We start from the raw sequence: 27,339 nt of genomic DNA, 5'->3' as shown, positions 1-27,339 counted from the left end.
AGGTGGCTGAAGGCAAATAGCTTTGCAGTGTTGATGACTAGCTGCTGCTCCGAGTCCCACATGCAGGATGTGATCCTCCAAAGGAAGGAAGTATGAGTTAGCAAGAACAGAAACAAATGGTTTGAGACAAACAAAGGGCTCAGCCTTTGTAATTTAGTATTTCAGATTTCAGTGACAAAGGTAGGGAGGACTACTTGGGGTCTTTATTAAAGAACGTCTAAAGAAATAATGAACCGTGAAGAAGTGACACAATCAATAGATTAGCTCGAGTTTACATTTGTTATATTTCTCACCTAATTGCTTCCTTGGGTCTGCCCATGGCCTTAATTGCATACTGGTATGTCACCTTTGAACTCTGCTCTGTTAATTTTAATTGTAAACAATGGACTGTCTTTGAAATACTTCCTCCAGTTTTCTTTCTTTTCTGTCACAACTGAACCTACGCCTCCCCGATGTATTATAAAAAGGAAATGTTTTCTCCCTGCTGTGCCTGAAGACTGACTCTAAGTCAAAATTCAGAAGTTTCTAATGGCCTAGACCTAACACAGGCCCAAGAAGCACCACCACTATTTACAATAAGCAGGAAAGGTGACTTACCAAGTATGGCACCTGTTTAATATGCCCATATAGCTGTGAGTACATGCACACCCTATGTGCAAAATAATTCAAAATGCCACGGTAGATAGGAGTTCTCGCAACCGTACAGCAAATGTTGCAGAATTTGTGGATTAGGGTTTTTTTTAACATTGTCTGCAGACCTTAAAAATAATGTTGCACTAGTAGGGTCCTTCAGCTTGTTCTAATATGAGTCAGGAACAGATCTTTCTATCCACTGGGTAACATTTACATTTATTCCTTCGTATGTCACACAGAGCCATTAATCATTCTAGCAGCCTCTCTACCTCATAGGAGATGTAGGGCAATGATAATGTTTTATGTGTGTAATTAATCCTGTGGCAGATGTGTAGTTTCCAAGACTACTGCCATTAGAGTATTGACAGGATTCAGAACAAATATTCAGGCACTGGGTTAGTAATGATTTTAATATGATAATATCCAGTTACTCATAAACACAGAATATTCAGACCTTAAGTTTCACATAAGTGTTATTATTTGTAAAGGCTTTCAGAGAACTAGTGAGGAGGGTTTTATATTCCTAATGCTGCTGTTGAACAAACAGCAGACGATTATCATAGCAGCTGGTGTGCATAATTCCTCAATTCCCCTCCACTCTGTGATATTCACCATTTGTGAAGTGAGAAGGGTAATTTATAGTGAAAATAAAGGTTATCCAGGGAAAACAAATGATGCCAAGCAATCTGCATATACCTTTAAAGGTTTGCTTTTAAAATTATGCTCCCTTTCATTCCTGCTAAGATGACCTCCTTAGCTGGATTCTTGGCAAAGGGACAAATTCAATTACATATCATGATAAAATTGAGGAAGTAAAAATCCCCTAATTTTCTTTCACAAAGCGACCTCTTTGCAATGCATATGTATGTTCAGCTGACGATGGGCAGGACTGCTACTTTTCCAAGTTTTGATGCTTTTTCCTCTATCAACTTTTCATTATCTGTTACTGTTATTCCTTATTCTGCTGGGACATGGGTGTGCTGCTGAGCCCCATGAATTTGAAGGATACACTTCATACAGATATGATTTTTCATACTTTTTTAAAACAGTATATGCTTCCTAAAATGCATAAAAGTGTGGACTGGTGGCAGTGCCTCCTAATTTTAAACCATATAGCATATATGCAGCTGATGTGTCTCCTTATGGTATGGAGACATGTATTTTATATTTAGTTTAGACCATGTTGATTCTCCAGTTTGGTGGGAATAATGAATGTATTCATCCATCAGTCCTCAGTTTGGTGGCTCTCTGTCAGACTTGCCTCAGAAATAAATGTGGACCAATACAAGAAAGACAGAATTTACCTGCAATGGGTCCACTTTATGGTTCTTAAAACTGATAAATAGCTATAAATCCTGTGCTCTCTACTTCGGACAAAGGCTTTGTGGAAACTGTTGCAGAGGGGGTGAGAAATAGGTCTGGAGTGTTTGCTTTCCAATTCTTTAAGCCAGATGAACAAAACAGACATGGAGGGAATCAACAATTTCTCATGTTCAGAAGAGGACTTTGGGGAAGAGAACTATTCCCTGGAGAAAGCTTCATGAAGCTCTTGTGGATCACGAACACTGCCAACCTTCAACTTTTATCTGTGCCTTATTGTGTAACTTTTTCAAACTTGAAACTGAAAACACCCAGACGTCTACAGGACTTAGCAGACCAGCTGTCATACGCCATGTGTGGCAAAGATGAGTGGAAAGGAATTTCAGCCCCGCTGTGAGCTGTCTCCACATCTGCTTTCTGCAGTACGGTCATGATTCACTTCAAACTTCCCGCTTCTTGGCTCCTTCATTGCCATGAAAAATTCCGTCCATAGCACTCTTGCCATTGGGACATTTTTGTTTCTGGCTCTGCCTCTATATCAACTCACATGTGGACACAGGGAAAGTGTGCATGCCTCTGTGGACAGGGGTTAGCCTCAATTCCATGCATATTGACCCTCCCCCAAAAAATGCAAGTGACTTTGGTGACTGAAAGGTTTGAGCCTGCTTAGGAAATGTGAATTAGGTAGGGTTTCTATTCATTTTAATTGTCTTCTGTCACTGCTCTATTTGAGGACATTTTGACCTATTTCCTTGTAATAATCTCTAAGCTATTTTGCAGGGCAAGGAACTGGGTTGTCAACATTATTCACAGACTCAACTCAGGATGAAGGTGGTGTCAGTAGTTCCCCCAAAAGAAGGATATTAATCTTGAGGACATTGGGAATATATAGCCAGTTTCATCATCTGTGTTAGATGTGCTTATCTGCTCTCTGATATTGCCTCACTTGATCCACTTATTGAAGAGGGATTATTCCCTTTTACATTTCCTTCTGCAGAAACAGTAGCTACAACTTGCTACGTGAGTTCCCATATGCTGAAATTAAAAAAAGTTCACATCACTTAAATTTATGTTTTATGGAGAATTTAGTTTAGCAAAAAGTTATACACGTGGAATATATGTACATTTTATTATTGTTCGATTACGTTTCATTTCTACAAAATGTGTTTGACTCTACATTTCCTTTTTTTTTACCCAGTCCATAGCAATATATGAGTTCTGCATGTAATATTGAATTGCTGTTAACAGTATAATTAACTGTAGGGATTTTTTTTTTAATATTAAAATGGTGAAAGAAAAGATAATAAACATGTTGTCAGAAATGTTTGGAATGCCTGAATTCTGTGATTAATATCTGTGAATCTGTGAGTAGCTGCTTGCCAATTTGTTCCAATTAAAATGTGAAAAAGAAGGTTATTCATTATAAATAGCACAATTATTATGTACACTGCTCCTTTGCCTTTTTTAGGTTAGAATGAAGCTTGTTTCTTCATTACAGAAACAGTATGTAGCAAGGCTGAAGTTCGTGCCACATTTTATCCTATGTAAGTAATTGTGTTTAAAAAAAGACAGATTAGTCCCATGTTCTGTCTTTACTCATGTAAAGAAATAAGGAGTCTAACAGGTCAAATCAAGTGTCTGTCCAGCCCAGTAACAAACAGGAGTTATTACAAGGTGCTTCAGAGTGAGATACAGCACAGTGTAGCACTATGGACCTACAGCATAGTGTAGGTCCTAGTTTCTGGCAATCCATGGGTTAGAGACTCTCTGAGTTGGAAGTTGCACCAAAAGCCTCATTTTTAATAGCCACTGAGTAGCCTATTTCTGTGAATTTGTCAAATCTCTCCTTTAATTCACTTACACTCAAGGCCTTCACAGTCTTCTGCAGCAATTAGTAGCAATTAGTAGCATAATGTTAATTATATGTGGTATGGAGAAAGAAAGTTATTTTTGTTTCTTTTAAAGTTATTGCCTGGGATTTCCATTCTATTCCTGGTATTACAAGAAAGAGCAGGGAAACATTTCCTTTCCACCCTTTCGGTACTGCTATTATCTTACAGATGTCTGTCCATCACATTTCTCTGGAGTTGTCTCTTATCCTACAGAATCTTCCAAGCCAATTTAGTTTCTTTGTTTGAAAATATTCCATATGTCTGAGCAGCCCTGGTGTCTCTTCCTGTGATTTCCTGCAAAACCTCCTCAGATAAGGTGACCAGATCCATATTTGGGAATCAAGATTAGTGTTTCTACGTGTAGTCAAGGATTTATACAGTAGCATAATGATATTCTTTGTTTTGCTCTCAGTTCTTCATATGCTATTGTCCCTTTTGCCTGGTTGGTGGTTCATCACATTCATATCTTGTTTCTTTTGGAAGTCTTGAGTTACTGCTGGCAACAAGGCTACAGAAAGAGGCAAAGATTGCGTAAGTGAAGTGTTCACCTTCCTGACCCTTCAGAGATGTCTAATGGAGCATCTGAGCACCTGAGCTCCATCAACTGCTAGGAGCACTCCCAAAATTACAGTGTCAATAAAGTCTTTTTTAGGACAAATCCACAAAGCGGCTGCAAGTCTGTAATCATGGGATAAATAGAAGCAGGTGGCAGGAGCCAGAAGAGATGCGAAAACAAGGAGCAGAAACCAAGCACCATCCTGGATCTAGACTGTTTCAAGGTGGTTCAGCTTAGTAATTTTCTCCTGTTTTCCTAGTTGATTTGCTAAAAGCAGGTTTTATTGACAATTCAACCTAAGCAGCTCTGTAGACTTACCTTATGCAGAATGGACCCAACCAGTGAACCTTTAGGATTTTCTCCTGAGTGAAAGAATGAAAATAATCTGTTTTGCTTTTCTGCTATGGGTTTTATCTTTCTTTTACACCTCAATCACGTACTAGTTCCATTAGCTCTCTAAGAATGTTCCTGAGGCACTTAAATATACCTTATTACACCTGAGGCACTTAAATATACCTTATTACAAGCCTTTTTGCTTTTAACAAGTTGCTCTTCAAAATCTGTTGTATCTGTTTTCATTTCAGTTTCAAATTTGACTTGTCAGACCTAAGATTATTTTCTATTTTTCTTTTTTTTTGGATATCGCTTCTATAGTCTTTTTAGGAAGGATCTCTTTTTAACTGCCTCTTTTTCAACTTCAGTTTTTTAATTGTGAAAAAATTAAAATATCATTTCTTTGCAGGAGGAGGAGGCTGAGATTTGGTATTTGTAGTATTAGTGTTGGTATTTTGAATTTTTTCCCCACAAGCTTGGAAATAAGGATACTGCAAACTCTTTCTCTTCTCCCTAGTTCAAACCTCTATTAATTCTGTGGGTTTACTTGGTTTTAGGACTCTCTCACTCTCTTGTGTTGCTTGACCTGAAAGCATACAGTTAACTAACTACGAGACAGTCTAGAAAGGAAAAAGAGAAACATAAAGAGTTAAATGAAAATAAAGTTGCACTCGGTTAGGTCTGTTGCACTCTGACAACTAAAGTTGCACTCTGACAAATAGCCTGCATAAGAAAGGAGATAAATATAACAGTTCATATGCAGACTATTAGTAATTTTGTGCTTAATTTTAGCACAGAAGGAATTTTTAGGTATAAAGTACTACTTCTTTAAAAAACAGAGCATGCAAAGAAAATTCAAATAATAATGCAAAAATGTAATAGGATACTTGTTAGTCAGTTCAGGCTAAGAAATAGTTGATATATGTAGATCTTCTGTATTCCTCCAGTAAATCCAGGTCTATCTTTCCTTTAAGTAGTTTACTAACATACACTGACAACTGGGTTATAACTAAATGCATGACATGGTTTATTTGGAATCTGTCCTCGGACTTTTGCCATACACATTTGCCAGTCCTATCAATCATTTCCAACATGAAAGACACATTGTTTAACTCCTGCCCAGCTGCACAGATTTTCATGTTACTAATTTGAATTATATACAGTGTATGAGCTTACCCTAAGAACCGTGCAATGCAGTATATTGTTTCCTCTTGGCAGTGTTTATAGCTGTAAGAGAGAAACTACTGTAATTTTTGCAAATTGACATAATATCTGTTTATGATCTCTCATTAGCACATGCTGAACCCATTTGTACTATCACCTGCTTTTAAACTAGATACCATGAGCTGTGAAGAAATGTCGGCTATCACAGCATGTCAAGATATAATACAGCTTCATGCATCCTCTCTTCCAGGAGTGTTGTGCCAGAGAGAAATGCCTAAGAAATTCCAGGCTGTTAAGCAGATTTCAGATTTGCTTTGTGAAAATCCCTGTCATGCAATAAACCATGCATTGAATAAACTGTGAGCAAAAATAGCTTTGTTATGCTTTTAAGCTTCTGGCATAACTTACCAAAATACGTGGAGCTAAGGCAAAATGGCTCTCCAATTTTAGGGAGATCTCCTACTGCTGACCAAGTAGCAATGGCAGAAGTAGTATTGTCTCACAGACTGCGTTTTTATCACTGTATTATCCACCACTACTCAGAGCAGATGCTCCTTGATTTATGCCAAAATGCACTAAATTCAAGCCAGTGACATCCATATGAAACAGTTTAGCCCACAGTTAATTTAGTATACTATGTGGTCCCTGTTCTCTTGTGCTTTCAAGACTGCCATTGCATACAAGAGTAAAATATTAGGTAATGCTTCTTCAACAACTGTAATTAAAACTCTATCAGAATGACAATCTACAAAAAATAAATTATGGAGGGGAAGTACAGGGTTTTTTTCATGGCAAAAACTTCTGTGAGATTAATGCCAGTAATACCTACAGCGTTAATACATAGAGTAGCCTTTGCACAGTTAATATGTACTGATCAATATTAATGTAAATTAATTGACAGGAATTTACTGCCTCTGGTTAAACTTGAACAAGGCCTAGAGAAAATACCTTTGAATGATTTGTTTTCCTTCATCACTCATTTTTCTGTTTCAGAAAATATCCGATTTCTTTTTGTTTAGAAAATAATTTCACCCAGCAAACAAAGAAGCATTGTGTAACACAAATGCTTAAACTAAGTCATTTGGGGGTTGATCCAAAGCCCTTTGAAGTCAATGAGAGGTTGCCATTGACATCAGTAGCTTTTGAATCAGATCCTCTAAGGGATAGATAGATATAATAAATGCTGATGACGGAGAAGAAGGTTAAAGCTAAAAGGTAGATAAAAGGAGATGAAAGGAGGAAAAATTGTCACACTCACCCAGCTTCATACCACTTGTGGTGAATCCATCAGGATATTTAACCACTTAAACTAAATAAGAGTTTGTCTTTATTTTGATCTATTAAATGATAGGGAGAATACACAAACAGTGTCCCAGATTTTCAATGCAGGTAGGCTCCCAAATCAGGCTGTGTGGTGTTCAAAAGTATTGCACTTACAGAGGCTGCCATTGATTCCAGAGACAGTAAAGGCTTCACTGAAACACATATGAGATGTTTAGTGCCTTTCATGGGTGGGTCTTTTCTTGATAATCTCTGTTTAGCCAAGAAATGTGATGACAAAGAGCTATAACATGTCACAACTGAAAAGACAATTTAAATGCCCTTTCAAATACTTTTTATGGCTAGGTCTTTTCTTCTTGAAAGATCCGCCATCCAAATACTATCCTTTAAGCACATTTTGTTTGGGTTTCTTTAGTAGAAACATTTTCTCATTCATTTCCGCCCTGCTGTAACATCCATTCTTCAGCCCTGTATTTTAAGTATGCATTTTTCAGCTGGAACAAGCTGAAGTTTAAGGAAACAGAAAATATTTTTTTCAATCATAGCTGGCATTTTTAAATGTTAATATGCATTTATGGAAATACATGCTGGTGGAAGGCATCTCATTAATATCAGGACAATCTTTGTCAAGGTAATTTTGAGACACTATTTTCTGAGCTATGTGACTATAACAGCATGCACACTTCCTGTAACACTTGCCTGTATTTTCCTGAAATACATACCTAGTCCAGCTGGGAGTTTATATGACCCCCTCCAGCTTTAGGCCAGGTCAAATGCTAGGTCTGCATGCACCTTTGAATTTATACTAAAAAATCACACACAGATAGTAATAGTATGGTCAAATACATGTGGCTGTCTTTGAATACCTGATTCATTTAAATGTTCTTAATTTTCATATTTGTTATCAACTACGAAGTTTATGTTCAGTTCCTAAAGAACACTCCTCTTTTTCTTTTCTTAAGCATTATGGCTTAAAATCCTTTCTATTGAGCCCACAAATATTTAACAGTTATGTTTTTCCTCAGATTTTTCTAATAGCTCTTTCAGAATTTTCAGATTTGAGTATAAATAACACAATACACCCAGCTGTGTATAGTGTGCTATAATCTGAGTAATTTGAGGTCAGGTTTGTTTTGAAAGCTCAAAATCTAGTCTTTACTTTCATGATTTATTATGTCAAAGCTGCAAAAAATTAGCATTAAGTAGAACTAGGACTAGGAGTACTTTATACAGTCCACTGTGAACACATGTACCTGAAATAAATAAAATGACAAAAATTTTCCCCAAGCAGTGCTAAGTACTGGTGAAGATTTAGAGAGCAGAAGCATTGACCTATTTAGTACTGTGTGCCAGGAAACTGTGCACGCTTGCCATCCCTATATCCTTAGATGCCAAGAAAGCATTTGACAGTGTAGTATTGAAGTATTTCATATTTTGAAAGATTTGTAATTCTTATCCAGCCTTTATTAACAATCAAGGCCCTCTAAGCCAAAGGGAAGAGGTATGGTTCAATCCAGCCTTTATTTTCATGGATCAAGTTCCAGATGAATTAGCTTATGTTCACTAAAATTATCAGTAAGGGTCAAGTAATGCCCAGTGACAAATTTGGCACAAGTGTGGGACCATCACTTTTGCTTGTACAATAACCACAGAGCCTCCAACTTTTGTAGTAGGACTCAATTGATTTATAGAGGGAACTCACACAGGTAGGGAGGAATGTATATTAATGAGATTAAACACTTCTGCTAATGAAGAATCCTGGGCATTTTTCCAAAAATTTAATGAACATGCTGGAAGATTTTGCTCCATTCTAAAGGTGTAAAAGCAAGTAGGCCTTTTTTTTTTTCTTCACTCTGAGTTTTGCTTTATTGTAAAGAACTTTCAACTTGAATGATAAAACTGGTTAAATGGATAGGTATTTTTTTTAATTTCTTGCAATTTTTCCTTGGATTCAGTTATCAAAGCTATAAATTACAATGCATAATCATATTTTCTGAATACTAAACATTCTGACAGAAATCAATATTGATAAATATTAAATACTATATCAAGTCATTAAAAATGAATGAACAGGATTTTTCATTGTATTTCTATAACAAATAAATATGTGCTTACACATACCTATTCTCTGAAAATATACATTCTCAGCAGCATGTATGGAATACATATCAAGGGTATAGTGAAATGCAGGGAAGAAATCAAATAATTTTTGGGTATTTTTTCTTTCTGTGGCATTATCTGCAAGGGTTTCAACAGATTAAAACCTGTTATTGTGCTAAAAGACCACTTTGATCAACATCATGAACGGAGCAGTGTGCATCTCAATAAAAGGGGTCTTTTGAGATGCATGTTTAGTGATTTTTGGAACCTTTAAAGTTTTGTCATTGCATGATAATGGCTGCTTTTGTTTGGTTGTTTGTTTTTTGGTTTTTGGTTTTTTTTTTCATATGAATAGCTTTGGTTTTCTGAGATCAGTCAAGTACATGATGTAAGCTTACCATGCTGGAGTTGTGCAGTCTGCTATTTGCTGCTTTTTTTATGCTGTGCGTGACTTCCTTTGTGGAAGAGATATAATTATAGAGTTGTCACTGCATCCTAGTACTTTTCAGAAACCTTAAGATGTAGACAGAGTTAACCTGGACTTTTCAAAACAGCAATAGCAATAGCAATAGCAGCTGAACTAAAATTATTATAAGGTATTTTAATCATTCACATGACAGCTGTTGAATAAGAAATGGTCCAGTGATAGAAAACCCCCTGAGAATGTTTAACAACTTAACTGCTAAAGAATTAGAGAGATGCTTCTTAAAAGCTTTCCTTGTTATTACATTCAAAACCGAAGTCTTACAGTGACAAAATGAGAGGAAAAGACTGCTCTTCAGATGGTCAAACTGTGTGCCAAGTCAGCGCAGATTTGTAGTCTCAGGATAGCCAAATATTTTCCATGGTGGAGGCCAAGGGGCAGCATAAGCTGGGAGCCCAGAGGCCGTGTGACTGCAGCGAGAAGGGCTCAGCAGCACATACATGTGCTTCTGAATCTCTGCTCATGGCCCAAAACCTTCTGCTTGTTCTTCTGCTGCCCTGTGTGAAGGGGAGTGGGCCCAGCCTGGAGATGCCATGCCTTTTGGATGGGGGATCATGAATCATGGACTCGTAGAGTGGGGAAGGGATGTGGGGAGGTCGCCTGGGCCCACCTCTTGCTCAGAGGTGGTCCTGTTAGATCAGGTTGTTCAGGGCTGCAACCAGTTAAGTTTTGACTCAGTTCCCTCAGCCTCTCCTGGCATGCTAGGTGCTCCAGCCCCCTGACCACCTTGGTAGACCTCCTCTGGACTTGTTCTAGTGTGCCCACATTTGTTCTTCACTGGGGAACCAAAACAGGACACTGCACTCCAGGTGTGGTCTCACAAGTGAAACCCCACAGCTGAGCAGTTACCCAGCATCTCCAATCCCATTTCTTTCTCTTCCCACCCAGATGCAACAACTTGCGAGTCTAAGGACTCAGTTCCATTGCCTACATATAGGTGTCTTGCACTGTTAAAAAATGGCCATTCCCGGACCTTCATGTGTCTGAGATACCTGCCAGCTTTGTGGATAGGTGATGCCAGAACTTGGGAAGCCTGTGGGTTTCTGGAGTGGCAGCTGGAAATCTGCTCAAAGGTGCTTCAAATGACACTAACATCAGTCTGTGGGCAGCTGAATCTCTCCTTCAGTGCCTGATCGCACCGAGCCACTGTAGGAGATGCCCAGATGCTGGGTGTCAGGAGCTGCCTTAACAACTTTCCCTGTCTCTTTCAAGGCAAAGACGATGGCCTCAAAAAATCATCCTGTGGCACGCATCTGGCTACCCACTCGGTTTACAAGGTGCTTTTAGTTGTGCTTTTTATCATTGCACCTACCTGAAATATTCTTTACTTCCATGAACTTTAGTGTTTGTCTGTTCTTTATTTGTCTGATAGCTACTCCATTCTTCCCTGTCATCAACACCAAAATATCGTGATTTGGAGCCCTGAGTTACAACTATGCCAAATAGCTGTATTTAGTGTAGAGTATATGTGGGAGGTATGTGGAGTTTTTCTTCATGTATTTCTGAGACATAAAACTGCCAGGTGGGAACTGAGAAAGGAAATTTGCAGTTAGAGTAATAAGGAGGAAAAGACATTTAATGTAATGCTGTAATTCTGCCAATTCAATTGCAGAGTAGAAATCTAGGATAATAAAGTTCCTAGAACTTGTGTGAAAATTGGCAGCTGAGTAGAGGACAGAAATATTCCCAGTGCCCCTGCAAAGGGGAAGAGTGGCAGTACTCAGCCATAAGAAGTGCTCTCTGACAGCAGCTGGCTGGCCAGTGGCTGCAAGAGGGGCTCCAGAGCAGCCTGTCCCTGCCTGCAACGGGGTCAGGAGGAGCGTAGAGATGCAACACTGATGAGATGGATGGCACTGTGCAGGATAAAGCATGCTGCTCTGTAGAAAACCTGGTTTCATTAATTCTCCTGTTCAGTGAAAACCATTTTTTTTAAACCACAATAGCAGCCCACCAGTAAGCTCATGGTACTAACAATAATGTGGGACTTAATTACTCTATTTGTCTAAATGCCTTCACCTCTAGCCCTTCCTTTTCCTGCCAATTTAGACTGATGTTTTTAGGAGCAGAGCCTGTCATGCTGCGGGACCTATGCAATTGCTAAAGCAAATGTTCTTAATAATTGTGAAGGTTCTGCAGCATGACACAAAAATTGTGTCTACTGTTTAGTACAGTGTGACTGATTTGGAGGCCAAAATAACCCAGATGAGTAGGAGAGCTGGATTTGGTAGCCAGTCTGGAGCTATCAAAACTGGCTCAACACCACAGATATGTAGAACATCAAACTGAATAACCAGTGACAAGAGAAACCAACATGGTATCAACACAGGGGCTGATAGCAGGTGTTAGACCCCACAATTAGCTACCTACAATTAAAATGCAAGTGATACTTGATGCTACAACAAGCTAAGACCACTTAGAGATCAGCCAGGTGGGGTTTTTCTGTGGCAGGGAGGACAAGGCTCATGCCACAGCTCTGGAAAAAAAATTGAGACTGTAGTTTTGCGTTTGGTGGTAGGGCCCACCTGATTTTTTTTTTCTGCAGGATTGGCTCCTCAGTCCAGGGTCACCTTGCACCCTTGTGGTCTCCTGTGCTGGCAACAAAATGAGTGACTGACAAAAGGTGAAGACTCAGCTTTCCATGCCTTCGTTGCTACTGAAGACATTGCTGCGAGATCGTAGCTTTAGTTTCTGCTGTTTGACCATATGTGATAACCTGGAGATGATCACTTTCATGGAAGACTTTGTAATTCGCAGGAATGGCTCCCAACAGCCTAAGGGGGTTATGCAGACTAGTACCAAATGCCAAAACTCATTTTTCAAATAAATAATCTCAAAACTGTTTTTACCCAGTCTTTCTAAAGTTGAAGCACAAGCTCTTGAACCCAGTGTAGCTTAGGGCTAAGCAGACTTCTCCCTTGCCATTTCTCTGTTCCCTGGCCTGGCTTCAGAAAAATCTTCCCATGGCACACACAGTGGAGATATCACAGCATGCTTGTTTGGCTTTCTGACAACACCCAAACGGTCCTAGACACTTCTATTTTCCTGATCAATGGTACTGTACCTCCAAACAAGCTGTACTGCACTCTGAGCTTGTCTCTGCTATAAAAATGCACACACGATGTATATAAATACATATACATACATTCATTTATATTCTCAGCACAGAGGATGAAATAATTCTGCACCGTGCACATTTTTGTGCTGTTAAGGCGCACTGTTGCTTTGCAAGCAAAACAGTAGATCTTTCATTTGCTGGTGACATTGCACAAAGTGCTTATAATTCAGTGTTAGCTTATCAGCCGTCCAATCTCCCACTCCAGGGAATGTGTCAACCATCAAAAGGAGTGGAGGAGGTGTGCTGAATCTTAATGGCTTCTGTTTCATCAGACTCACTTTCTTAAGGGCATTTAATCAATGAGGACAAGTAGCAGGCAGATTTTTAAATAAATGTGTCACTTTAGGTTAATCCGCAGTACAGTTGAATGTATTTGTTTATGCGATTCCCCGAATATGTTCCTCTGCTGCTCAGCTGAATTGATAATCTGTAAATCAAAACATGTTACAAGTAGTTTTAAACCAGCCCTTGAGCAATAACTTCATTTGACCTACTGGTATCTAAACCATCCAGAAGTTTCAGATCCAAGGGTGTTTAATGTCAGTGTTTCATATTCAGCAGAGCTTCAAGCAAGCTTTTGGTTCAGTGAATCAAATTGGTTTTTGGTCATTGCAGGTTTATAGGAATATATTTGTGGATTGTTTTTATTTGATTGTGTTTTCTTTTTCTTTTTGTTCTTCTCTTTCTCCTTTTTCTTTTTCTTTTTTTCTTTCTCCTTTTTCTTTTTCTTCTTTTTCTTCTTCTTTTTCTTTTTCTTTTTCTTTTTCTTTTTCTTTTTCTTTTTCTTTTTCTTTTTCTTTTTCTTTTTCTTTTTCTTTTTCTTCTTCTTTTTCTTCTTTTTCTTCTTCTTTTTCTTTTTCTTTTTCTTTTTCTTTTTCTTTTTCTTTTTCTTCTTCTTTTTCTTCTTTTTCTTTTTCTTTTTCTTTTTCTTTTTCTTTTTCTTTTTCTTTTTCTTTTTCTTTTTCTTTTTCTTTTTTTCTTTTTCTTTTTCTTTTCTCCTTCTCTTTCTCTCTTCTTTTTTTTTTTTTTTTTTTTGAAGCAGTCTTTTGGGAAAAAGAAAAAACAAATGAGAAAGTGGAAAAAACCCACAAACATTTGCCATATTTAAGCATTGCCTCTTAGTATTGCTTATTACTAATTATTTAACAACTAATGCAACCATATGATAGGACAACGTATATAACTTAAAAAATCCTATTTACTTTTAAAACAGTAAAAACACATGGGTTGTATGGATATATGTAGATATATTTGTGCTTGTACAGGTGATAAGCAGCTACCCACTATTTCTGATTAACTATGTGAACTCCCTGCTAATTAAAACACTGAAACTCTTTATCCTTCCTGCTCAGATATGAAACAAAGATTATCAGAAAATTAATGGGGGGAAAAGGGTTGTGCATCTGTGTACATTAATAATGTTTAGGGCATTGTAAAATGGATTTAAATTAGCCACTGTTACAATGATACCAATATATATTGGTGTTCAGAGACAGCAAAACTGACAAACTAGTGGAAAAAATGGCTAGCTCATCCGTACTTGACTTGCACTGATGCGAAATATTGGCAAAACTGCTTTGATTTACACTGATATGAACAAGATTATAATCAAGGCTAACAGCTAGATTGAATGCTATTTGTGTTATTCAACTGTGAGAATACAGAAGGCCTGACTGTGTAGTTAAAACCCCCTTGGAGACCAATGCTAGTTTTACCTGCATAATGACCACAGAGCTGTACCACAATAGTGTAGAAATTATTCTGTGCTATAATAGAAAACTTTTACCTACAGACATTTATTGAGGTCTTTGGTGGAAATACTCTGCAGATCGAAGCTTGTGACATTGCAAAGGACATCTGTGATTATGAGAGGCTGCTTGTGTTATGCTATATAAATCATTTGAGCATGGGCATTCAACCAGAATACGACTTTCCAGCTCATGTGAAGAGTAATTACATCGGCAAGAGCACACCACGTGCAGAGTAGTGAAATAAAATAAAATGCATCAACCAATCTCATAGACAAAACAGAAAATAAGGCTGAGGAAGTGTAACAGGTGCGCTCAGCAATGTTCTTATGATTTCAAGGTGGTTGTCACATGACCTTAGCCTGCCGCAAGTGCTCTGTTTCCAAGCTATGCAGTACTAGCATTGTAAGTGCTCTATTACAAACATACATATCATGGGTACTTTCAAATGTATATTCATGTGCCAATTTGTATCACAATTTTGCTCTTCTCCATTCAAGACAAATTAAATTCATTCCTGTGCATCCTACTGGTAATGTACAATTAGCTTCCTGAGACTGCAATCTATTTTTCTCTCCTACCTTGCAGGAGGCTTTGAAGACACCAGGTAAAAAACACCTCACCGCTTTAAGAAGGATCTTTAATATGGATCTGAATGCCATGTAAATCAAACCGTTCTGTAAACTGTGCCTCAACCTCTTTAAACATATCTTCATGTTAGCTTTAACATCATTATGTCCCATTGTGATGAAAATGGACTTTCTGTATCCTGTGATAATGAAAATAGCCACTTTATGCAGTTTCTGTCTGCAATTATCCAGGCTTTTCTCAGACTCTAGAGAAATCTAAGCTAATTGCTTTGGGACTTTTGCTACATTTCCATAAATTCTTTGTTAATTTTTCATGAGAAACTGTTATTGCAGTTGGCCTTAAAGTTCCCATTGTATTCAATAATGTAAAGAAGTCATTATGAAAACATAACCGATTCACTAGTGCCTCCATCAAAGCTACACTCTTTTATCTACATGTATTCTCAGGTGAGACTGAATGACTCATCCAAACCCTTCAATGGCTCTTTTTTTATATTTTGATACATGCTTTTCTTCATCTGAGCTTACTCAAAGCAAATCTAAAAGTGGTTCTATGTGGTGCATGACCTTGTCATTATAGGACATGAATTGAGTTTGCTTTATCTGACAGTTGGCTGTGGAATTGCTTTTATACCTACTCATCAAGCCAAAGACAAAGAATTCTGTTTTAAGTGACATTGTAGTAATAAAACTGAGGCACATTTCCAAGGGAACGCTTCACAACTTGTGATGTTGTATTTGATTTATTGATTATTTTGAACTCAAAGTCACAATTTCTGTAGACTAGAAACAACAATAAAATATTAATCTGAATCCACTGTAGTGCACTTTGTGCAGATATTCAATAATACAAACACAGGCTCTACCCTGGTGGGTGTTGAGCATTTCTTATCAGGATCCTTTTGTCCTTTCCTTACCCAGCTGGACTTCAGTATCCTGATGCACATTTTCCTCTGCAACATTCTCTTAAAATGCAGTGATTATGAATGTTAACTGTTATTAATTAGATAATAACCTACAAAACAGTGAGAAAGCTGATTTTGGATGAGGGGTTCCAGGGTAACTGCAGTTTTTTGTAGGCTCCTGAAATAACAGTTTCTCTCTGCAGCTGGCTACAGCGAGTCAAGCATTTTGTGAAAAGAATACTACACAAATTAGAAACCAAGAGCGGTCAAAAACACGGCTAAAGTTGTGGTACTGAGTGTGAAAATGTATGTCGCTGTCTTTTTCTGCATGCTGCAGTACAAAAGCTTTGACTGCATTCTGAGGACAAGATTCTCAATACAAAAATCAGCAGATTTGCATTCACTTTGGTGGTACCATGCCAGTTTACACTTACTACACCACCAGCCTCGATGAGGTCTGTACTTAAACAAAAGCGTCAGTGCAGTCCACCGAAATGCCACTTTAAAAGTCCCTGAACCATATGAAACCTGCTTGGCTCCCCCAGACCCCTGAAAAACACTAATAACAATGAAAGCACCTACCCCACTTTCAGAGTTTATTGCATATTACAGATTTTCACTATTTAGCTCTTTTTGTTGTGATCATAAAATATTGACATATTTGTAATCAGATACGTGCCACTGCCAGCTCTGAAGCAGTTAATGTAATTTGCGGTGCAAGACAGACTTCCACAATGATTTTCCCTTGAATGTTGCAATAGAAGAAAACATACGCTACTGAGAAACAAAAGAAAATGAAAAGGATCAGGGTGAAAAAATCAACCTGAAAAATCAGGATAAGCCAGTATTTTTCTAGTTAGAGAATATTGCTTAGCAATGTGATTTAAGGAAAGCACAGGTTTTGCTGATATCAATAGTAACCATTATAGATTAGAACTGAATCATTTAACGACCTGTCTTTCTCTAAGGTCCTCTAATGTCTGATTGCTGAAAAAGGCAAGGGATTGTAAGCAAACCTCAGAAATCTCTAAGGTTTGACTCAGAAACATGCTCACAAATCCCATTGCTTATCCTAAGCTTTTCTAAAACGCTTTCGTGTGGTAATGAAGCAGAGGATCATTGTATGATTGGATCTCTTATTCTCTTGTAGGTGGTCTAAAATAAAAAGAAAACCAATACGACTTGCGATATTACTCTTAAATAAGTAAAATGCAAAAAAAATTAAATAAGTAAAATGTTAGCTATACTTTCTCACCAAATAGATAAAGCTGGCTTCAATCTTGTGCACAGATTCAGGTTTTTCACATTTGTTTGTTAGTGATTTCCCTGTGCTGGACACTATAGATTCAAGACCTCTGCCCTTCCCATACTTCCCAGGAGCTGGGGTGCTTTATTCTCCAAGGAAGTAACTGACGTGAATGGGAATATTGGCAGCATATGGCACCACTCAGGACGTCTGAAGTGGATGGTGTGTTGTACTGGAGGGAGATTTACTCTGGTTTAGTTCTCATTGCACGTGCTCCCACGCAGCACACATTCACGGCCTCTCTGAGACGGCAGTTTTACTACCACTGCTTTTTGAGGATTTGCTGCCATTGATGCTAGTGGTGAGACGAGTGAAAGAAGCAGTATGGTAGCAAGCAGGCTGAGATTTTGACTACTAAGAGTCTTAACTATTGGGTTTTTCCTTTTTGCAGTGGTAGGAAAAATAGTGAGTGGTATTAGGAAGCTAAGCCCTCCATGTATACGAGCTCAAAAGTGCTTGAACACAGTATATCACTACTTTATCCTGAGTACTGGATATGTATTTTTTTTCCCCAAGAGGTACAGCCACCCTCTCCACATTGGTTTTCTTCCATACAAAATTGGGCTTGCTTTGAAAGAGCGAAATGATTGAAAGGCCTGCCCTCATCCTAAAAGTCTACACCTGTTGGAAGACTAATGGTCTTAACAGCTTGTCTGCCTTTCTTTTCACCATTTTCCCTCCAACATCTGCTCCAAGGAGCAAATCCAGCCCATGGGTTCAGAGTGGCCCAGGGAGGAAAAATGGATCCACTGGCAGGGGTAGGGGGTCTCTCAATTCCTAAGGGATGCAAAAGGTAGGAAAGTGCAATTATGTTTTTCCCTGTAGTTGCGGAGTGGATCTGAGGAGACAGGATGTTATTTGGGATGGGGCTAAACAAGGTATTAACTGAGAGGGGTGGAATAAAGATTAGTGGAAGAGATGCGGGACATGAAATGCTGGAAAATAAGACATCCAAATAGGAAACGAGATATAAACACCTATGCTTGCATGAATGTGCGTGCACATCTGTCTGCTCACATAGGATTGAAGCGGGAGCCAAAGGAAAGGAAGGAAAGAGAAGCACAAAGGTGCAAATGCAGGGAGTGCTTCCAAGTCTTTCTGCTTAAAAGAACAGCAACAGCCAATGTTTCTTGTACAAACACTGCTGCAGTAATGCAGGAAAACAGACTTTGAACTTCTGGGGACTAATGGAATGGTTTGGCTGTGCTTCCCTAAGCAAGTCATTCTGCTTTGTTTGTGCACAATAATTGCAACAGGCTTTAGAGCTGGTAGTCCCTTTACTAGTAAAGAAAATGTCACTTGGGTAAATTCAGTCCAGCAGGCCAGGTTTATTGTATCTTGAATATATTCCCAGGTTCATACACAGGCTAGGTAATTCCTTCTTTTGTAGCTGGGTCTTAATGGTGTTTTCTTTTACATGTCAGTTACTTTCTAGCTTTTCGGTATTTTGTTGCTCTGATATTGCCAGAACCATGATAGCAAATGAACTGATTACACGAGCTAGTGAATATGGATTGGTTCTTTTCCCTTTTCTTTGCTTCACTGTCTGCTAAATAAGTGATAGAAAGACAGCTGCCTGAACTATTCGGGAAAAAACATAAACAAGAGCAAACACATACAGTAAAGTAGCCTTCGATTTTTCCAGAGCGCTTAGTGTTTAGCTTCAGTCTACCAGACAATAAAGAAGATTATTTAGGGAATATATACACAAGGCACGCATAAAATTTTCTCTGAATCGTTAGCTGGCTATGAGACTGATCACCAAAATCAAAGCAAAAAAGTCCTTTCATTCTTACAACAATCATTCTTTTTCTATTAGCTGAGTGTATGGAAAAATCCCTCAACATACATACATATAGTACCAATTTCCATACAAGCGAGTGCCATCCAGCACTATCACATTCCAGCTAGCTCTGCTGTGAAGACAATTGTTCATTGAAAGCTGTTGGGAAGACAAAGTTCACATGCTTTCAAAAAAACCCAAACCAACAACCAAAACAACAACAAAAAAAACTTCAAACTTTTGACTGTTAAAGTCCATTATGCATTATATTGTTCTTTACTTCAGTGAAGGATTTCATAGCAATGCTATTACAATAACAATGAAAAACACATTGCTTTACATGATGCTTCATTTGCGAATTCCCTGTGGCTAGTGCATTTCTTTCTCAAACTGAAAGAAATTAAGTGTCATGTGTATCAGTTTGGTCTTCACTGCTCACGTTCCTCTTTGTGTTTTTCAGTACAAGAATGCAAGAATGGTACTTTACTTAAAGACACTGCGTTATGTTAAGCAGACAGTATTGTCATTATTTAGCAGCTATGGTAGACTGTGGATGCAGTCCTGTTGATTTTATTAAAGAGGCTGTCAGGATCTATAATTCACACATCATTAACCGCTTCATTAAGACTACAGCAGCACTGTGAGCCCTAAACTTGTAGCAGTTTCAAGACAACACAAGTAAATGCTCACTGGCTGAGACATGCAGGCATCTCCAGTGACTTGTTCACTGTATAGTTAAAAGCTAGTACTGTTTTTTAGGAAACACTTTTTTCAAACTATAAGCATAAATGCATAAAACATGTTCACTTAGAATTGATTTGATTTAAGTTAAAAGCATTACTTTGCAATGAGGTGTGCACTCGCACATCGTCAATCAAAAAAAAAGGCAATAACATACCAAAATGTACAGTCATTTAAGTATTTTCATATGGTTTAGGTTTTCTTTACTGGAATATGAAGCAGTCTGTGTGCTGAAACAATGTGAAGCAGAACTCTAACAGACATGAGCAATGTGAATCATATTTATTTAAGAATTTAGAATTAATGGAGCATTAATTATATAGATAAAATGTTTATTTTCATATTATTTTCCTCAAGTCCTTCTATATTACCATTCTAATATACCCAGACCCTTGCACTTGCTTTCACTTCTTCTCTTTCAGTAGACACCTCCTTCCCTCTCTCCCTGCTTCTTTTGTTAGAGCTACCAACTCGGACATAAACACATAGCATGGATTTTGAGCTGCACTTTGGAGCCTTATAGACTTGAATGGATTTGGAAACAAGCAAAAAGATTTGCATTTCTACTGATTAGGCAGAGCCGACTGTGGAAGCCACCTGGGTGGGATGCATGTGCAGGCCTCACAGCACTGCCCAGCTCTTCTCCTCTCTTTTCGCTGACCTTTTTGCCTTCTTCCATTGTGCCCTGCCCGCCCTGTTTGCATGATCCTTGCCATTTGTGCACCCTCTGGAGTGCAGAAGCAGGGAACCGATCCAGTGGCCAGGCACTGCTGGCTTTGACTTAGCCACCCCTGATGCCTCCTCCCCCAGAAGAGTTCTTTGATACCAGGGCACTGCTCGTATTCTGCAAACACACGTCTGCCGATGGGGAATGAGCTTTTCTTCTGTTGCCAGCAACCACAAATTTCCAGCCTTCCCCACCTCAGAAGCTGCAAGCATAGCTTGCTGGAACAGAGTCCCTAGACGTTCCTTCTTCCATGCAAGAAGGCTTTGGGCACTTTGCTCCATGGGGTGCCTGTGAAGATCCTCCCCATCTGCCCCAGAGGCTGCCAGCCTCCTCCCACAGTTTCTTCACCCCAAGCACCCTGATGCCTCGGGATACCCCAGCATCTCAGCTCCACAGCTACCCCTGGAGCTGCCCTAGCTCAGGGCCACAAGGCCACAGGGCAGTCACTGGGCTGAGGCCAGAAGACCAGGCATTGCGGCTGCTCACCACCATTGATGCTCCAATCTGAGGTGTCCTGATGGGTCTGTAGCAGCATTTCTGGGGCCCAGCATCTCGTACTGGGGCTCCCCAGCAACAGCAGCCTAGCACCCCTAAACCAGGGCTCAGCCCAACCTACAGGTACTCTGTAACAGATGATAGAAAATCAAAATCTACTTTCTTTGCAAAAAAATTAGCAAAAGTTATGCTGATGGCTGTTAACGGCTGGCAGCCTTGTGTGGGGCTCATCTCACTGCTAGCATTAGGGTTAGGGTCAAGAGAAGTGCAAGCCCAAAGCTACAGTAAGAGTGGGGCTGCAAGGGGACTGCCAAAAGAAACCAAGGGCTGCCTGGCAGTCACAGTTTTCGCAGGTTTTTATCATGCATTTTTTGAAGGCTGCTAAATAAAAGAAATGGCATGATATTGTATTTGTTGTTATCAGCCCAGGAGCACTATGCAAAGCATAATTGATTGATGTTACCCCAAAAGTCCATTTGAATTTTGCTAACTTAATTCCTTGCAGCCTTACTGACAACTTAAATAGCATAGTTGTTGCCATAAAGTAAATGTCTAGGTAAATGTACTGTCAGCAAACATATTGTGCCTTTCTTGGAATCAGTATGTGAATATCTGCATTGACATTTTTGTAGAGAAATAAGTCTCATTTTTTTTTTTTCAGAACTTTTTTTTTCTCCTCTGCATTTACCTAGAGAGACATGCAGGTAGATTTCTGCTCAGTCACAGTAGGTTCTTTCAAGGTTAAACCCCAGGTCTCCAGGGGAATGTATTATTCTCTATGTGAGATGTCAATGATTCTAAGAATGGTCTAATCAGGAAAAAAATATCTTTTACCAAGAGCACAATGCTGACAACTGTTTTTGCTGGGGGACAGTGTTGCATAATGGTTACCACTTACAACATGCTTACAATTTATTGGGATGTCTGGGCTGTAAAACTCTGGCTAGGGTTGAGATTATTCTTTTTATGTTTTGGTGTACTAGTGGTTACTGAGAATTTAGATCAGCTATGGTTTTCCAGCCTTTGTCTTTAGCGTCATCCAAATGTGTCAAATACTATAGAAAAAAGCTGGCTTTTGTAAAAGGGGACTGAATGAGGAGCTCCATGTTTTTTTTCTGTAATTATCACTGGTGATTGTTGTGCTTTCATCAGCAAAAGTACTGGTTACATTGGGAGCTGGTGGATTTTGTACAAACCGGAAGCGTAGTCACTGTGTGAAAAATTAGAGGCCAAGATTGTTCACCGTGACCTTGCACTGACCTCAGCCTTGAGGTATAAACTTCTTTGTGAGAGCTAAAACATGAATGCCTTCCTGACTGTCCAGGACAGATGGCCTAAGACATGGTAGTAAATTCAATGTGCCCAAGGCCATTCTCTGCAATGAGGCCAACCTACACAGAACAGAGCACATCCTTTCCTTTAAATTATCTCACTCTTCAAAACAAGGATACAACTTGGGTACAGTTGCGTCCCATGCCCAGCAGATGGTACAGGCCAAAACTGGGCTGAGGCAGCCCTGGCATTGTGTCAGTATGGATGGGTGAGCCTAGTGTCCAGCACTGTTCCCCAGCTCTCCTTAATTTAACAGTATAGAAATAGCAGGGGGCCTTCTTCTGGTGCTCCTCACTCTTTCTGGAGAATAAATGTATTCATTCTGTGTTCATTTTCCTTAGAAAACCTGAAGGAAATATAAGCAGTTACCTCTTAAAGGAACGTCAATAGTCACCACAGAAGCATCTGAGCAACTCAAATCATATTCATACTTTTTCCCAACTCAGCTAGCATATTCCTTTCACAGCTTCATCCTTTCCCTGCAACCTGTATTCATTCTCAAGTTTTAAAAAGATGAGAAAAAAACGAATCAGCTCAGATATTCCTAGCTGACCTGATTTTGTGGATGGCTGTTTGTGTCCAGAGCCAGGATGACAGCAGAATTGTATCTATGGTAAATCAATGAGCGCTAAATGTTACAGAAAGTTAGCAAGGCATAATTAATTAGTCCTGCAAGATACCATTGGGCAAGTCAACAGTAAAATATTTTTCCTAAGAAGAGATCATCCAACTTTGCAAGAACCGAAAAACCCAGCAATCTGTGATTATGCACTGGAAACAAAAATCCATGGAACTCAGCATGAGAAAATCTTTGTGACAGATAATTGTAAAAAAAAAAAAAAAAAAAAAAATTAAAATAACTGGAAAAAACAGAAATGTTTTTCCAATAGATGCATAAAAAGCTAAAGGGGAACTGCCCTATGAATCCCATGAAATTCCAGAAACCTGTAGACATAACAAAAAGATACTGTGAAAGCAGCAAGTATACCTGTGAAATTCTCATGAACATTCCTCCCCGTGACAGAGGATCATCATCATTTAGTGTACTAAAGCAACATTGGTCTGTGCTTAGGCCATGCAAAACTAAAAAGCCCTCTTAGGAATATTTCAATATCACCACAACCTTTTCAATTAAAAAAAAAAAAAAGTACATACTGGATGCTGGCTAGGTCTCAGCATGAAATGTTAGCCTCCAGAGCTCATACCTTACCAATGCTTCAAAAATCAGCTATAGATGATGGCCTAGATGGCCAGTATTATGGGCTACAAGAACTTGTGGTAGGACCTCGCAGGACAGTCCTCAACAGCTTGCCTTTCTGATGGGTAATGTGAATGTCCCTTGCTGGAACTCATTCTTTTACTTTTCAGCCTATCCACAATAGCCCAGAAGTAAATTTACTTTCCTTTTTTGTTTTTCCTTTTATACTGTTGTAAGACTTTCACCTCTGATCAGATTCTTCTCAAAACTGAAATCCCTCATTTCTTACCATTCTCATTCTCCTTCAGATTCACTCTTCTCCATCTGCGTCTTGAAGTGTAACGGTCAAAAGAAGGATAGGGCATGGAGCTGACTTCTTCCCATTGCTCAGTAAAGAGGGATCATTAGTTCATGTGTTACAGACTATGCTGTTTCATATCCCAGTATGATGTGTTGATGCTTTCACAATAGCATGACATTGTTGACATTGTTCACTTTGATCTATGATAAACCCCTACAGAGTCACTAACTAACCACTACTTGCACAACTTATTTTTTTTACCTATGCATCACGTTTTGCTTATCTTTTGCACTGCATTTTTCCAATTTGTTAAGATTATTTAGCACTCCAGTCCCATCCTTTAATGCACTTCCAGTCAATTCCAGTTTGGTAGGAACCGTGTATTTTAAAGGGGCATATACTCTACATACTGATTAATATACAGAAGAGTGGCCTCAGAGCAGCTGAATGGGAATCCCCTCTCAGTACACACTCTAAGTTTGACCAAGAAGTGTTGATAGCTATTCTCCAAACACAGTCACATTTGTTTCTACTTCACAACAGCTTAATCAACACCACACCTTCCTCATTGGTATTTGGGAGCATTGTGTAATACACAGTCAAACTCATACTGAAGTCAAGATAGGTAGCGTGGCGATAATCTGATAGTGACATTCTCTTAATGTCCTATCAGAGAAGGAAATTCAGATTTTGGCTTGATTTGTTCTTGTTTTGTTGACAGTTACTCAACTCCTTGTTCTAAGTGATTACAAAGAGTTTGTTTTATCATTTGTTGTAGTATTATTCTGTGAATTTGAAGATGTTAGCCTCCTAGCCTCAGCTAACAAGCTGCGCTAACCCTGGATTCCCATTTTCTCCCCCTTGCAAAGCTGGTTGAATTATTTCTGCACTGTGACACACAAAACAAATCCAACTGGTCCAACTGCTTAGGCAAAGAATCATTTTTTGCACACTTGCACAGACACTCTCTAAAAAGTGAGAGATTTTTAAGCACCTTGTGGCAGTCAGCTGTTTCAAGACAACAATTTCAACCATAAGCAGTTCACTCATCTCTGCTCTTACAGTAAGTTTTGTATATGATCTCTGAAACATCATAACGTTCAAGTCCAAGGCTTGGGAAGAAAACAAAAATCAGCAACTGATGATAAAAGAAATAGATAAAAGCCTCTCAGCAACTAAATAGAAGTCTCCTGGCATAAACACTTTCTCCCATAAGGTCCTTGGCCTTCTCACACTTCTTCTAACCAGAGTGACTGACAGTTCAAACAGCTCCCCAGCAAAAAGTTAAAACACTTGCTAAGTTTCAAGGTGCAGCTTGACTATGGCTTCAATTTCATTACTGCTTCAAATAGTGTCATGATACTCAGCAGATGCCAATGTAGGTTAAACTATTAGCTAAGCAGGTATCAAAATCTCTCATCAAAGTCCTAGAACAACTCTACAAGTTATAAAATTCAATTGCTTACAGGGTTCTTTTGGCTGTGTGGAAACTTGAGTCCCAAAGTAGTCTCATTTTCATATGTATCATGTATTTCACATTCATCATGTATCCTGTATTTATCAGGTACCTCGTATTTGTGGTAGGTACATATCTTTAATCTTGGTAAAACACTACTTGAACTCTAGATCTAGAGTAACCTGAAAAAAGACCCAATATCTGCAATAATCCCTCTGCCACAGATGCTTTATAAAATACCCACCCAACACCAGTGTGATAATAGGAGTCCAAACGATTGATCAACAGATTTTCAGTCATTTCTCCAAAAAAGAGCCTTCTCATTCTAACTGTATATTCACCATCAAGAGTTACAACCAACAGTTGTAATCACACAGACATACATAGATGAAATTCCCCAGAGTGCTTGTGAAGGTTGGGATCAAAGACAACTGCTATAAAAGTATTTATACATCCCCAACGTCAGGTACCATGCACTGCTGTTTTTCTGGGATCTGGCCCAGATTTCTGACCTATTTCTAAGGCCCTATGGTGTACATCAAATTTGTGTACACAGCCAGGATGTATGTAATACACAGAACATACACATGTGGCACTGTGCAAACACAATCCCTTATGTTCACAGAAGCCTGAACAGTGTAGTGACCTCTTCTTGTAGGTTGATAGACTTTATCTTTCAAATCCTTACTATTGTTTTTAGGCTTAACATTAATCAAACAGAGCAAAACGTTATTTACATATAAGCAGATTTTAAAAAAACAAAAATGGCAGTGGTTTAAAAGTGCCTTTTCTATCATGGAAGCAATGTGAGGACAACTAATTCAAGATGATAACATTAATGAAAGTTGATAAAGTGTTTGAGTAGATAGTTGTATGGATTTATCAAGTGAAGCATGCATCTTAAATGTATTAGAAAATGATCATCTCACACTGATTAAGGATGTAACATTTCTTTCCATCGAGATGTGCTTTACATCTGGGAGGCTGTAATGTGTCTTGCAAATGGCTTCAGTATTTCACAGACAAATTATATGTTTCTCACTTCCACATGTTCTGTCACTAAGTGAATGGACACGCTACAAAACTCAGCTCTAAAAAAAGTCCACTGTTTTTTTTGTCCAAAACAGCCTTTTCATTACAAACCAACCTTTTTGCAAGGGCTTTAATCCATTTTGAGATGTTTCTCTTGTATTCCCTTAGGAAGCTGTGACACAGTTAGACAGACATGAGGAAGCTTCAGCCCTGTGAACACTTGCCCATGAGAGACATGTAATCCCTGGCAGTAGTGCTTAATCACATTCCTCAGTCAGGTGTCAAACAGAGCAAAGGCACAAACACACAAGCAAGTTTTGTTTAGAGGACCTCAAAAAACCAGCCAAGTGGCAAATTTGGACATCTGTGCTAGACTGTGGCTGTCCTGTTTTTTCAGTCTAATCTGTCAAGATAACCATTTCCCCATTCTCTTAAACAAACACAGACTTCCTTGTTTAAACACTGCAACAGTTCTAACAGAGCACAGGTTTTAATCATTCTTTGCTAAGTACACTAGCAAGAGACTCGGAAAAGAAGCAAAACATCTTAAACGTAAGCTGCTGATTTTGCTGTGTGCAAAAGAGCAGGGCATGTGACCCTCAGATTTCAGATGGACTGTAAACAGTGGGCTTGTAAGAAAAACGTGTGACTCAAAAAGAGATGAGCTCTTTTTTGGCCTCTTAATTAAACGAGGCCAAATTAAATTCAATTCCACTCTGAAAGAATAATTAGAATAATTAATGGGGGATGTCACTTTTCTTTTCCTAAAGGGTATCCTTTCCTACAGATTCCCTCTGCTACTCAGATTATATTAATGTAGCACTAGTAAAAGATTTTCCATGAGCAA

The sequence above is a fragment of the Platalea leucorodia genome (genome assembly GCF_965183815.1).
Source record: "Platalea leucorodia genome assembly, chromosome: Z".
NCBI classification, from domain to species: Eukaryota; Metazoa; Chordata; class Aves; order Pelecaniformes; family Threskiornithidae; genus Platalea; species Platalea leucorodia.
This window is presented reverse-complemented; position numbering follows the sequence as displayed.